Source organism: Vulpes lagopus, chromosome X, assembly GCF_018345385.1.
Source record: "Vulpes lagopus strain Blue_001 chromosome X, ASM1834538v1, whole genome shotgun sequence".
NCBI lineage: Eukaryota > Metazoa > Chordata > Mammalia > Carnivora > Canidae > Vulpes > Vulpes lagopus.
Genome location: NC_054848.1, coordinates 88,263,638 through 88,278,103, shown reverse-complemented (window position 1 = coordinate 88,278,103; position 14,466 = coordinate 88,263,638). Strand labels below are relative to the sequence as shown.

The 14,466-nt window shown below is 43.2% G+C and overlaps 1 protein-coding gene and 1 pseudogene across 2 annotated transcripts in view; both read right to left on the bottom strand.

The window, feature by feature from the left end:
* PLS3 (plastin 3) overlaps window positions 1-2,150 on the bottom strand; it is an 88,939-nt gene extending 86,789 nt beyond the window's left edge. For both annotated transcript variants that reach the window (XM_041741220.1, XM_041741218.1), the window contains exon 1: window positions 2,011-2,150. The gene's annotated coding sequence lies outside the window, so the exon portion shown is untranslated. The remainder of the gene's footprint in view (window positions 1-2,010) is intronic.
* An 8,696-nt stretch (window positions 2,151-10,846) lies between these two features.
* On the bottom strand, window positions 10,847-11,437 carry LOC121483579 (annotated as a pseudogene).
* Window positions 11,438-14,466: the final 3,029 nt, after the last annotated feature.

The following is a 14,466-nucleotide window of genomic DNA, read 5'->3' as shown; positions in this document are numbered from 1 at the left end:
CCACTGTTTTTGTAGCTGATTTCTGGTCCAATTACTTCCAAACTACAAATTACTGGTGGTTAATTTTAGTCAAGAAATGAACCACCACCTTCACGTAGATGCCTATTAAAGAGAACAGTTCATTTAGAATATAGGCCAGAACCAGGAATATGTGTAAATCCTAATTTTTTGTGACACTTTCTTACGGAATATGGCTTCAAAACTATCATTTAGGGATGAAGTGGGTGTGAATTAATGGACGGCTTCCCTACCAAATAATTAGTAAGATTTTTTTTTTTTAACTTAGGAGAGCCACTGGGGAGATATATATCCCAGCACAAACCTATTTCAAATAGTTATTTTAAAAACAGCTCCCGTTTTTACTTCGGATAAAATCGGAGCACCAAATTCCCTTTCTGTTCCCCTCCTCCAAATCCAAGTAGAATTCCCTGGAGTAGAGGCTAGTTCACACTCCCCCTTCTTTTTTTGTCGTGGTAGTTTTGGAAAATGGGCTTCAGCCATTACATTCCAGTTTTCAAGGCAAAAGAAGTCATGTGACCATTACCCCAGGGGCATCAGATTGGGGCACGTGATGCCAATCAGCAAGTGTGGGACTTCGGCCACTTCGCTGGAATTCACTGTAAATCGGGTCTCCAGGATCAAGTTGAGGCTCCCAGACACATTGTGACATCAATAAAGTGGCGCTAAGTGCTTCTCTCTCAGGAGTCTGTCATTTCACTTGACGTTTTCAACCTACGTCGAGGCCAGCCAGGCGCTGGGCCCCATCCCCCCCGCCCCCGCCAGCATCCCGTCCGTCGGATCCTAAATGGCGAGGCTCGCCAACAGTTCTAGGCTCAGCCAGCGCCCCTGCGGGTGGGGTGCAGATCCGGGGAGCGGCAAGAAGCACCGCGTCCGGCAAGTGTCAGACAGCACTGGCCCCACTCCACCCCCCGCCTGGGACCAGCCGCTGTCCCGGAGCCGGGCGGTTGGAGCCGCCCGAGCGCTAGAGCGGTAGCAGCGGCAGCAGCTCTGGGACTGGCGAGAAGCCAGGGCGGGGGTGCTCAGCGTCCCCCCGCCTCGTATTAGCGCGCCTAAGTGCTGCGGCGGAGGAAAGTAAACACCCGCAAGTGCAGCTGGGGGGCGGGGGAGGGGAGATCACCCCCCTCGGGCTCCGCCTGACGCTCAGCCTCCCCAGGAGCCGCGGGAGGTCCCGGCTGCCGCCGCCCGGGCCGCGCGCGCTCGCTCGTGGCTGCAGAGCCGGGGGAGCCGGGCAAGGAGCGCACGGAAGGCGCGGGGTCCGGGGAGAGGAGGATCGAGGGGTTCTGCCCCTACGGCCCGCGGAGCTTGTGCTACTGAAGAGAAAAAAGTGCTTACTCATAGGAGACGCGGCGCGGTAGCGGCGCTCTCGCCAATGGCCAGGGAAGCAAGCGGGAGGCCGGCAGTCGGAACCCGGCTCCTTGCCTGGGCCAAGGCAGCCGCTCGGGGCCCCGGAACTGGCGTGAGCCCGCGAGGTCACCCGGGGTGGGCGAGCGGGGGCCGGAGGCGTCGCAGGCTGCGGGCTCCGGGATTTCCCGAGGCCCGGGCGGGGGGGCAGGGGCAGGGGCAGGGGGAGGACGGCGAAGGGAAGTTAGCCGCCCCGTTCCCGCTTCGGGGCCGCCGCCACGGCGGGGGAGAAGGGCAAGGGTGGGCGTCAAGGACCGCGGCCCCAGGTAGGCAACAAGTTAAGAGCAACTAGCGAAAAACCACCACCCCGGTCGTTAAGAGCAGAAAACGTGTTTTGCGGCGGGCGGTCGTGGGAACGCTGTCACTCCCACCCATCCTGGGTGCGAGGACCGCTTCGGCGCCCAAGGTCCAGGACGCAAATGTCTGCAGCCCCCTCTCCGCCCCGCGTCCCCCCGCGTCCCCCCGCGTCCCCCCCGCGCCGGGCACGTTCCAGCCCAAGTTCCGGGAGATGCTCTCCCCTGGACGCACGCCTGCCCGCGCCCCGGGCGCCCGCTCCCGCCGGGCCCTGCGCGCCCCCAGAGCACTTACGGGGAGTCGCAGAGTCCCGGCCCCGGCCCGGCAGCCTCCCAGCCTCCGACCGACGCGCTCAGACAACTTCTGCCTCTTGGAATCTTGGCGGCGGCGGCTCTAAAGCCAGCGCTCCCTCCCCCCGCCTGCCCCCTCCGCCCCTCGGCCGCCGCCATTGGCTCGGGTGGTGCTAACAGTCGGCCTGGGAACCTGGAAGGGGATTGGGCCACGAGCCTGTCACATCAACTGGGTGGGGAGCCGGGAGAAGACTCACCGGGATGGGCACCCTGGCGGGATGGGGGCTCTAACCCCGCGGCCGGAGCGGAGAGCGGTCCCTCGCGCCGGCTTCTCCCTCTCCCCGGCTACCAAGGCATTAGAAGCCCTCGGTGCCTGGCTCAGTCATATGCAAAAAAAGTAAAAATTAAAAAAAAAGTGGAATAGATAAATAAATGGGAATGTTGGGAATGGGAGTTTGAGAGTCACCAAGCCCCTATTTAAGCCCGAGGGAACAGTTCCCCCCACCCCCGGAACGGCGAAGATAATCTGGGCGCAAGGAGGGACGTTGCTAGTAGTTTCGTCTGCGCGGATGAGCCCAGGTGTGAGACCTTAGCGATCTTCCCTTTTCCCTTCCGGGGTCCGGGGATCAGAATATGGACAGGACAAGGCTCTCAAGTCTTTGGTTTCGTGCCAAGTAAATTAGTCGTGGAGCAAGACCACCTGTCAGGTAGGTTTGTCCATGCGGAAAGGGGTGACAGGTCGCGGTGGAAAGGAATGGTGGAAGCAAGGTCCTTCCACTCGTTCGACTGGAAACGGATGTCAATTCTCATCAATCTCTTTCCACCAGAGAAAGCTTGCAGACGTGCTACTACTTCCCGGAGTACCTCTTCTGTTTGCCAGAGTAGCTTTTCTTCTTTGCCCATGAGATTGCCTCCAGGTCAGAGCTGGCTTCTTCCATTACTACACTGGGAGGTTTCCCTCCGTATCTGCATTCCGATCCTATGGCTCACTCCAGGTCCAAAATCGGCTCAGACGGCCGGAATCTGAGGGCATTCTTCAGGGTCAGGTCAAGTGATTGGCTTGTGGGACAGCTGTCGAAGGGAAAGTTTTAGCCCTTTCCCGTTCGAGTGGCAACCATCTGGTTCCAGAACTGTGTCCTTGATTTTTTTTTTTTTTTTTACAAACTTAAAATTGGTTCAGTTCCATCCCATTTTCCATGTGTTTTAGGAAAAATGCTAAACTAAGAGTGGCCTGAAAGATTGAATGCTCTTGTAAAGAGACCCCCATTTGATCTGCTATTATGAATTCCCTTGGAGAAATTAATCTGTAGTGGGTGCCAGGACTTCTTAAATGGGAAGGTGTAGGGGAGTCCAGAGACTGCCCAAAAGGTAGATAAGCAGAGGACTTGGCACTGGAGAAAAAAAGACTTGTTAAATATTTATTAATGATTAACCAACCAGAAGGACTTATGAAAGGCACAGGAAGGTGGAAAAGAAATGAGAGGGCAATCATGCTTTCAGAAACATTAAATTTCTGTTATGAGATTTCATACTGGGTCAGGTTGGGGTCACCACAAAAATATGGATTTCAACGCATTGCTGTTAGGGTGACTGGGCAGCCGTGCCACACACATTTACAATAGGCTCCAGAATGAGATCTCTGGCTTCCAGTAGTTGTCCCGCGTTTTGGTTTGGTTTCTGGAATGCTTTGCACAGAATTTCGAGACACGCTAAATATGGTACTTTGGTTTTCTACCTTTTGCCTGTAAGTCACCCCGGAAAAGCTTCCACCTGCTTTCCGACTTAAACTGACAGACTTAGCAATAGTGTGAAGGAACTCGGCAAGCTAAGTTTTCGAGGATAGATATATTTGTCTCAGTTAATTTTCGACTTCAGTTTATTTTTCAAGTTTTGGAATTTAGAGGATGTCAAAATATTAAGAATCCTATGCATAGGCTATTTTTGCTTTCTTTTTTAATCAGAAAAGCTTATGTTGAAAGTTTAATAAAAGTCTTTGTTCACCACTAACAGTGAGGATGTAGAATTCTGCAAGAGTTTGTTGGTGAGAAGTGTCACTTTAATGGAAGCGCAGTGGTCTATAGTTTCAAAGCTGCAGGGTGCCTAAGTGGTGGCACTACTCATGGCCTCAAGAATCTCCAACAGAAAAAATATACCTTAAACATGGAACCACCTATTTGGATTCTAGCTGAGATTCCCCCTACTTTTTTTTTTTTTTTTTTTTTTTTAAGATTTATTTATTTGCTAGAACACAGAGGCAGAGGGAGACACAGACTCCCCACTGAGCAGGGAGCCAGATGCAGGGGCTCTATCCCAGGACTCTGGGATCATGACCTGAGCCAAAGGCAGACAGTTAACCAACTCAGCCATCCAGGAACCTGCTAGTTGAGATTCCTATGTAACAAACTCACCAGTATAATCCAGGTAGAACTGCATTTTGATGGATATTATTAAAATAGGCATTTTGATGTAACTAAGCTACCTTTGTGTTGCCCCAAATCTAAAAGGTCTCTTCACTGTCTAAATGTGTAATTGTGTACCAATCTATTTTAATTAATTGCTTTGTGATTTATCAGTTAATTTCCAGGAACCAATATATTTTGCTTTCATCTTATGTTTTAGTATGATAATTCTATTTCATGTTATGATATTTTTATGTTCTTGGATTGATCCTTGATTCTTTTTTTTTTTATTCAACATGTTATATGTGGTTAAAAATATAGCTTATATGATAATATCCATAGCAAATAGTGACATACGATTTTTCAATTGTGATTTAAAAAAATGTGATTTTAAAGATTTCTCTTATCCTTAAATATTAAAGCATGAGGTTGATCTTGGTAGACCTGGAAACTTCTTAAAATTTTTTTACCCAGAATATAATAATTGCAAGTTATTTCCATTGTTTACTAAGTGAAGGTGGTTTTCAAGTTGCCAACTCAAAATGTATGCATGTATAACACACGAATGTTAACTCTTTGGATAGGTGTGTTAAAATATTTCTCAAGTCTCAGCAGTTACTATCAATTTGAATGACTGCTAAAACCTGCCAATTATATATATATATATTTTAAGATTTTATTTATTTATTCCTGAGAGACACAGAGGGAGAGGCAGGCTCCCCATGGGGAGCCCGATGTGGGACTGGATCCCAGAACCCTGGGATCACAACCTGAGCCAAAGGCAAATGCTCAATCCCTGAGCCACCCAGGTGCCCTTGCCAATGATCTTATAAGCACATTTTCCTAAAGAAATTATTGTGACATGTCCAAGAGTGTTTTCACATTTCATTTTTTAAAAATTTATTTATTCATGAAAGACAGAGAGAGAGAGAGAGAGAGAGAGAGAGAGAGGCAGGCTCCATGCAGGGAGCCCGTTATGGGACTCAATCCCGGGTCTCCAGGATCAGGCCCTGAGCTGAAGGCAGAAGCTCAATGGCTGAGCCACCCAGGTGCCCCACATATTTTCATTTGTTAAAAGGAAGAACAAAAGGCCAAAAAAAGTCCAATGAAATGTCTTTACTAAGATTAGGATATATTTGATCAACAGTAAACTTCTGTTATGTAGATCCAATGAAGGTCACTATTCCATCACAAGAAATGCTCAGAATTAAACTGTTACCCTCAGGTTTCCTGTCAAATATATCATTAATGGACAATATTCTTTTAAGCGCCTATTATGTTTTGGGCATTGAATTAAATATTACGTCACGCTGGGGTTAAGCATCTGACTCTTGATTTTGGCTCAGGTTGTGATCTCAGGGTTGTGGAATGTTGGACTCTGTGGTCAGTATGGAGTCTGCTTGAGTTTCTCTCTTCCTCTCCCTCTGCCCCTCCTCCCTCAAATAAATCATCTTTTAAAAATCAATTATATGCAATGTAGAAAAAGTATGGTCTCAACACACATGGAATTAATAGTTGAATAATTCAATAGCAAAACCAATGTAGATGAAATACTGAGACAACAATTCAAGATAGAATATACAAGGGATGCTATAGTAACTCTGGAAGGAATGGGAATGATTAGGCTGAAGCAGTCAGAGAAGGCATCTCTTGTGCAATGGTACTTGAGTTAGGCTTTAAAAGATGCATAAAACGTGATAAGGCTAAGTGGAAATGCATTCCATTTCAAGGAGGAAAGCAAAAGAACTTTGGGTGAGTTTCTGGGATTGGACTTCCTTTACAGGCTTCCACTTCTCCATCTGCAAAACAAAAGCTTTGAATTTGCCTATTATAAAGGTCCAGTGATAACATCAATCAGGAAAGAAAGTGGCTTGACGTCTATTTAATCCACTTCAAAGATAAAATATCTGTTATACTTCCTTTAGAGATAGTACAGACTTCTGAACCTTGTTTTACAGTGATTAAATTGCAAATTACAGGAGATCTTGCTTTTGGTTATAGCAATTTTGACAGTTGCTTTAGATACTGCTATGTTAGTCCCTCCCATGAAGTTTACATAACTAATTAGCACATGTCACATTTTGGTTTGGGAGGAAAAACGAACACACCTGTAAATTACAGGGCAAGTAGGTGAGTGCACTAGCTCCCATGCATATCTTGGCTTCACTATTTTGTGTGTCTGGGTTATAAGAGCATTCTTTTGGATGGAATATTCAATCTGCATCAGAATATAATTATTTCAAACACTGAAAGTTTCCTATGAGAAGGGTCTTTTAAAGATATACTAGAGAGCTCTCAGAATAAATTGTAGAGCATATTTCAAAATTCATAAGGATTATCCATAATTTTCCACACCACTAATCAGACTCCTAAAAGAAACAGTCATGTCTAGTCTATTATGTTTGGTTGTTTGATGCTCAAATGTTAGGCTAGATTTTGGTGAATTTAGGACCGTGTGAGTGCATGTGTGCATGTGTTTGTGTGTCTGGTTGTGTGTGTGTGTGGAGAGAGAGAATATAATCAGATTTTAAAATGCTATAAATATTTGAGTGTCTACTAAATATGCAAAATGTGGCTTTGAAAAGTAATTGACAGTATTGCAAGATGAATGAACTTTGAAAACATGCTAAATGAAAGAATCTGGACATTTATGTGATTCCATTTATATGAAATGCACAAGAAAGGAACATCCATAGAGACATCCATGGAGGAAAATGGGGGAGGTTCCTGCTAACAGAGGTCCTTCTTGGGGTCATGAAAATGTTCTAAAATAGATTGCAATAATGGTTGCACAACTCTAAATATACTAAAAACCACTGATCGGTATTATTTAAGCAGGTGACTTGAATAATGACTGAATTATATCTCAATAAAGCTGCATTAAAAGAGATTGACACAGGCTGTTTAAACACAGGAAACTCATACTAATGAGGATATGACATGCGATGGCAGAAAAAAGTTATTATAAGGATCTGTATTAGAAGAGACAAACTACCCTCAGAAATCAAAAGGGTTTTGGACCATAAAGGATTCTATGTCCTGGTTAAGCGTGAGCCCTTGTTTGCCACTTTCATCGAAAAAGGACAAAGTACTTTGTCAATATACCACAAAAGAGAGTTACATTTTGCAAAAAACATTTTAAACAAGCCAGAAACAGAACCCAGATAGCAAAAGATGATATATACCTTTTCTAATACTTTTAGAAAAGTTTAAGTACATGACTATATTGCTTTAAAGATTTAAACTGTGACAAGGTTTTATTTTATTTTACTTTTTTTTAAGATTTTATTTATTTTATTTTTTATTTTTTATTTTTTATTTATGATAGTCACAGAGAGAGAGAGAGGCAGAGACATAGGCAGAGGGAGAAGCAGGCTCCATGCACCGGGAGCCCGATGTGGGATTCGACCCGGGTCTCCAGGATCGCGCCCTGGGCCAAAGGCAGGCGCCGAACCGCTGCGCCACCCAGGGATCCCTGTGACAAGGTTTTAATAACTAATTGCAGTTAGAAGATCTGGTCTAAATAACCAAAGGGTTCCTTAGAAAGTGTCACAGAAGTTTCATTTTGAATCAACAAACATTTCTTGGATAATTCAGGACCAAGAATGCTTTCACCTGTGTGTTTCTTTATCAATGCCATAGGGTCATACAAACAACATCTCATTTAGTAGATGGAATGAAGTAGGCATCTAACTAAACTTAGCTTTTTAAAAAGGTTTAAATATTTGGGAGTCCTTTGGAAAGAACATCATGTGAAATGAGATCAGACTCTTAAGGACTATTCTGGCTCAGGTGTCAGCAAACATTCATTATCTAAAAAGGGCCAGATAGTAAATATTTTTGGCATACAGATCATACAGTCTTTGTTGCAAATACTCAACTCTGCTGTTGTAGTACAAGAGGAGCCACAGACACTAAATAAACAGGCATGGTGGTGTGCCAGTAAAACTTTATTTTTAAAAATAAGCAACAATAGATTAGGTTTGCTGCTGTAGTTTGCCAATGGACCCCTGACTAGTTTCCTGTGTTTGCTTCAATATGGATTTGGCATCTGGGTGTATTTGTGTTCTTAAAGGGGTATTTAAGTAAGAGTTAGTTGATGGAGCACCTGGATGGCTCATAGGTTGAGCGTCTGACTTTTGGTTTCTGCTTCAGTCATGATCTCAGTTTGTGGGATTGAGCCCTGTTTTGGACTCTGCTCAGTGCAGAGTCTGCTTGTTCCTTTCCCTCTGCTCTTCCACTTGTGCTCTCTCTCTCAAATAAATACATACATAAATAAAATCTGTAAAAAAAAAAAAAAAAAAAAAAACCCAGTTGGTTCACAGCTGGAGATACGAAATAAGTTAAAATGGAAATTAGCACCCTTCCCTCAGTACAATCTTAGGTCTTCACAATCTTAATACTAAGCAATAGATAGATGGTTATATCCTACTGTCATTTCTTTTCCACTTTTCAAATTCGAATGTAAACACAATGACAAAATTTCACCAAGGGGAAAAATGACAATATCTACAGTTACCCCTTATTAAGTTCTTCAACGTGGCGGGATTTGTACTAGGCGGGATTTGTACTAGGAACTTTACGTATATTGCCTCATTTAATGCTAATAACTTCCACAAATGGGCATATATCCCCATTTTAAGATGAGAAAGCTAAGGCTTACAGAATAAGTAAACGTTTACGCAGGTCACCTGGCTTGTAATGCAGGAGTGGGGTGCAGGTGTGAGAGTGGGCAGGAGAGTGTTCTATCTTTGCAGCCTGTGATCAGAACCACAGTGTTATAGGCAATGTTCCCTGCTTTATCCCAAGAAATAAAGCACAGGAGCACTACTGAGTATTTCACCCTTCTTCTCATTTCTATGGAAAGTGGCTAGCCCACTAGGAGTAAATCTCACAGGTAAGCAGGCATGTTTATTACAGTAATGCCTAATCTAATGTTAGGTGTGTATAATAGCATGCATTTATTTTCGTAATTCTGTACAAGGTGTTTTCTTTCCACCAAATGGCACTGTCAAGTTTAAAGAGTAGGTCAGTGGATCCATGTAATAGCAATGTATGCCAATGGCAGCAGGAAGAATATAATCCTATCTTCGTCTTTTGTAATATTTGTAGGTGATGTCTAGGACTAATAATAAATATTTTTATGGGGCACCTGGGTGGCTCCGTGGGTTAAGCTTCTGCCTTTGGCTCAGATCATGATCCCAGGGTCATGGGATCGGGCCCTGTATTGGACTCCCAGCTCAGCAGAGTCTGCTTCTCTCTCTGCCCCTGCCCCTGCTCATGCTTTCTCTCTCTCTCAAATAAATTTTAAAAATTTTTAAAAAGATGTTTTAATATTATGAAGACTGGAAGCAAAGGGTGTTTTGAGTCTATATTCTACAGGGTTTTATTTTTTTTTATTTTTTATTTTTTAAGATTTTATTTATTTATTCATGATAGTCACAGAGAGAGAGAGAGAGAGGGGCAGAGACAGGCAGAGGGAGAAACAGGCTCCATGCACCGGGAGCCCGACGTGGGATTCGATCCCGGGTCTCCAGGATCGCGCCCCCGGCCAAAGGCAGGCGCCAAACCGCTGCGCCACCCAGGGATCCCTCTACAGGGTTTTAAAATCTAGGATAATTTTAGTGAAAAGTTTATCAAACCAGTTGTTTGTTACAAACACAAAACAACAGCAGATTTTCAGTTTATCTGCTAGGCAGGATAAAGACAGAGGCATAATTTATCAAATTTTCCCCAAAATACACTATTAACAGCCCAAGTTGTCTTACCTGATGAACTCTGAACTACAGGTCACACAAATCATTGTGTTTATGGGGGGGGTAGTTTTAAGCAGCTGAAGCATATTCTAAGATAAGTGTTGATAAAAAAAAAAACACCCATCGCATAAGAGCACCTTGGTGGCAGAGCTCATTAAGCATCTGACTCTTGGTTTCAGCTCAGGTCGTGATTTCAGGGTCATGAGATCGCCTGGCTTCACTCTCAGTGTGGAATCTGCTTGGGTTTCTCTCCCCTCTCTACCTCTCTCCTTCTTGTGTGCATGTGCTCTCTCTCTTTCTCTAAAATAAATAAATCTTAAAAAAAAAATCTCCCATAGCATAGAGCTGACATTTTATTTCACATAGGGCCTCTTGAAGTATCACATTTAAGTACCAAAATAATTTGATCATTAATATAGAATTTTTGTATTAGAAGAAACATTATATTTTATTTTTATTTTTTTAAGATTTTATTTATTTATTCATGAGAGACACACACAGAGAAAGAGGCACAGACACAGGCAGAGGGAGAAGCAGGCTCCATGCAGGCAGTCTGACGTGGGACTTGATCCCAGGTCTCCAGGATCAGGCCCTAGGCTGAAGTCGGCACTAAACCGTTGAGCCACCTGGGCTGCCCAGAAGAAATATTATAGACCATCTCCCTCACTTTACAGATTAGGAAAACTGAGGTCCACAGAAGCAAAATGACTGGCCCTAAGTTTTGGTTCTTTCAAAGTCCTTTTATAAAGTTCCCTTAGGGCGACACTTTTCTTTTTAGAAGAGAAAAGCACTTGTTGGCATTTAATGAACCTCCCTCTACTTGGCTTCAAGCTACCAGGACACAGGCACCCCCACCTCCCACATGCTTAATCTTCTCAATGTGTCTACTGAAGGAAGAACGTGGCTTTCACCATGACAGGCTGTTCTGGGAGCTTCTCTTTCCAGAACTTTGTAGTAGCCCATCGCACCACATGAATGGGAAGAGCAGCTCCAGTCCTGTTTTTGGCAACATTTACCTGTGTCTGCTCACTGACCAAGGTCCACAGTTTATCAAGGTTGACAGTTGGGCAGAAGCTCTGGTTCCTCTTTAAGTGGTCATGCCTCATACCGACTTTTCCACAGTAGCCTGGGTGATATTTGTCAATGTTGATCCTGTGGTGATGCATGCCACCAACATTACCTTGGCCCTCTGGGGGCTTCTGGTGCTTGCCTGTGGGGCATTGCCCTGGCTCCCGTGGCCCCAATGGTTCTGGGCCTTCCTTAGTTTGGATGGCATGTCGGCAACCCAGACGAAAGAGCTAGGGTGGCTTTTTGAGGATTATACTTTTCTTTCTATGTAACTCAACTTCAAGTGTGGATTCGCAAATATGCTAAATAAAGATGCATTGCAGTGACATTGCCATCACTTGGGCCATGTAGCAGGGTGAGGTCCTTTCCAGCTATTCGTTTCCTGGACAAAGGAAGTCAACAAGAGGGTACTGGCTGAAGTCAAACAGCATGCAGGCTGTAAGTGGGTCTCCAAAGCCTTACACCTTGCAGAGCAAACCTAGAGCCAGGACTGACCAAGGCCAGGCACTCAGTTAACCAAAACAAATGCAAAATCCAAGCGTTAAGGACCTAATAATCTGAGTGCTTGACGAGAAGGCTGGGTAAAGGTAAAGAAAACCTGAGTTGTAACTAAGCAGAGAGATAGTTTGGACTGATATTTGTGTCCTCTAGTTAATTACCCCGATTTGAGAGGCATGGAAGGAAGTACATTATTCCTTGGGAAGCTGGAGGAAAGTATTTATATCATTAGCAGCAAGTCCGTGTCTGCAAAGAGGTCACTGGTCAGGTCATTCTGCCACACAATGGAGGGACTTCATCTAGTTGGCTTCCTTCATTCTCTTCTCTCCCCTACCTTATTGTTGGCTCTCTAAGACTCTCTTCTGTAAAAGGACAATGAAGCCCTGTGTCTTCATTAAACCTGAAAAAGAGATTCTTCATTCTTTCCAATTTATTTTTTTTACCTTGATGGAAGCATGTACTGCTCATGAAAACGGACTCATCATTCTGTCTCATTGTAGGGTACAACTTCAGCAGAGCAGAAAATTCCAAGGAGCGAGGTATAGGTAACAGATTGCAAAAAAAAAAAAAAAGAATTGGAAAGATGAAACCCAAATATGAATACCAGCCTCTCCAACCTGCCAGCAACATATGACTATGTGTTGGAGCTCCCCAGATGCACAGAATGGATGTGCAGGACTAGAATCGCTTGTTGGGGATTCTTTCTTCTTTAAAATTTGTCTTGGAATATTTTAAAATAGTAAGTAATATACATCATTCTTTTTACCAGAAATGATTCAGAACACTAAGGTCTTTCCTATGCCTAATTTTCTATTTTGAATTAAATGTAAAATTTTCAAAAATGAATCAATACTGCCATTAATATTTATATCAACCCAGTTTTTGAGTGTGTGGAGGAAAGAAAATCCTCTGAAGGATGGAACAGCTCAGCCTTCAACATGCAGGTCAGAAAATCGGGTTAATTGAATGCTTATCAGTAATAGTATAATTTTTCTCAAATGTCTCATAGCATTTTATAAATAAGTAGAAATACACATTCAATTTCTAAAAAGGAAATTGGTGCATAATTTATAACAATGTGTATGACACATATGAAAGCATGAAATATTATATAAATTCAAGAAATGCATAACCATTAGTAGGATTTTTTCAATTACTTTATCTAAAATGAAAGTGCAGTGCTCGGAGCTAATTCCTCTGTTTTCCGTTATTCCTATTAAGAGCCCTTAAATTAATGATAATGCTTTGGTGCACCACAGAAGTGATATATTTGCTTAAACATTATAAACATTAATGTCTACAAACTTAAAGCCAACATCTTAAGCCTCAGTGCTGGGTACAATTCTTTAACATGACCACTAAGATCGGTCATTACAATGATTGATCTGAAGGCAAAACAGAAGTCTCATGAAGTGACTATAGGTTTGCACTACTCAGCAACTCAATCTTTTTAAAAAAAAATTATTTAAAATCAACTAAAATTATTTAAAGGTATCCCTGGATGGCTCAGTGGTTTGGTGCCTCCTTCGGCTCAGGGAGTGATCCTGGAGTCCTGGGATGGAGTCCCACATTGGGCTCCCTGCATGGAGCCTGCTTCTCCCTCTGCCTGTGTCTCTGCCTCTCTCTGTGTGTCTCTCATGAATAAATAAAATCTTTTTAAAAAATAAAATCAACTAATGAACATATAGTATTTTATCAGCAACTCAATTTTTATTGCCATTTTCTTTGGTAGCACCACTTAACATAATTTTAGATTGTGTAATGAGATTTCATTTTGTGAGAAACAAGTTTTCAAGGTATATGCAGATCTTGACAATGTTTTTGGGATATGTAAACATGCAACTACATAAACACAATACAGTGATGACACAATGTCAAGGTTGCCATTTTTATTTGGTACTTTTCTCCACATGTGCTTTATTTTTATTTTTATTTTTTTTAATTTTTTATTTATGATAGTCACAGAGAGCGAGAGAGAGGCAGAGACACAGGCAGAGGGAGAAGCAGGCTCCATGCACCGGGAGCCCGATGTGGGATTCGATCCCGGGTCTCCAGGATCGCGCCCTGGGCCAAAGGCAGGCGCCAAACCACTGCGCCACCCAGGGATCCCTCCACATGTGCTTTAGATAGCTGTTCCCTTATCATTGCTTGGGTTCTGGCATATTGTCTGGAAAGCTGAGTGATAGATATTCATGGTATTTTAAAGTAATTGCAAGTAAAAAATGGTTGCATTAAGAATCAATTTTAATTCCTTCTTGTTTTTTTTTTTCCATCTCCACATTATGGGGTCATAAGTTTCTAAAAACTTTAAAAAGCTATTATTGTACCTGTTCCAGGACCTTCTTGGAAAGGCATAAAAAAAGAATGATATCCCTTTTTCTAAAATCAAATGCAAATGATCAGATATGTAAACCTTAACATGCAAATTAGTGAAACATTCCACAAATTTTCTGCTGCCACTTCCCACCTCCTCCCCACATTCTCTTTTATTCTAGCCAAACCAGAAATTTCATCATTTCCCAAATATGCCTGTATACCTATACAATCCAGTTTTGGGGGTGGAATGGAAAACATGTGTGTTTAGGAGAGAGTCAGAACTTGGTTTGAATCTGCCTCTTCTTATCTGTGTGGCTTTGGAAAAATCACTTAGTCTCTGTATGCCTTTGTATCCTCTTATGAAAATTCAGAGAATTAGTACTTCTGCACAGTGTTTGGTATATAGCATGCGCTCAGATCACT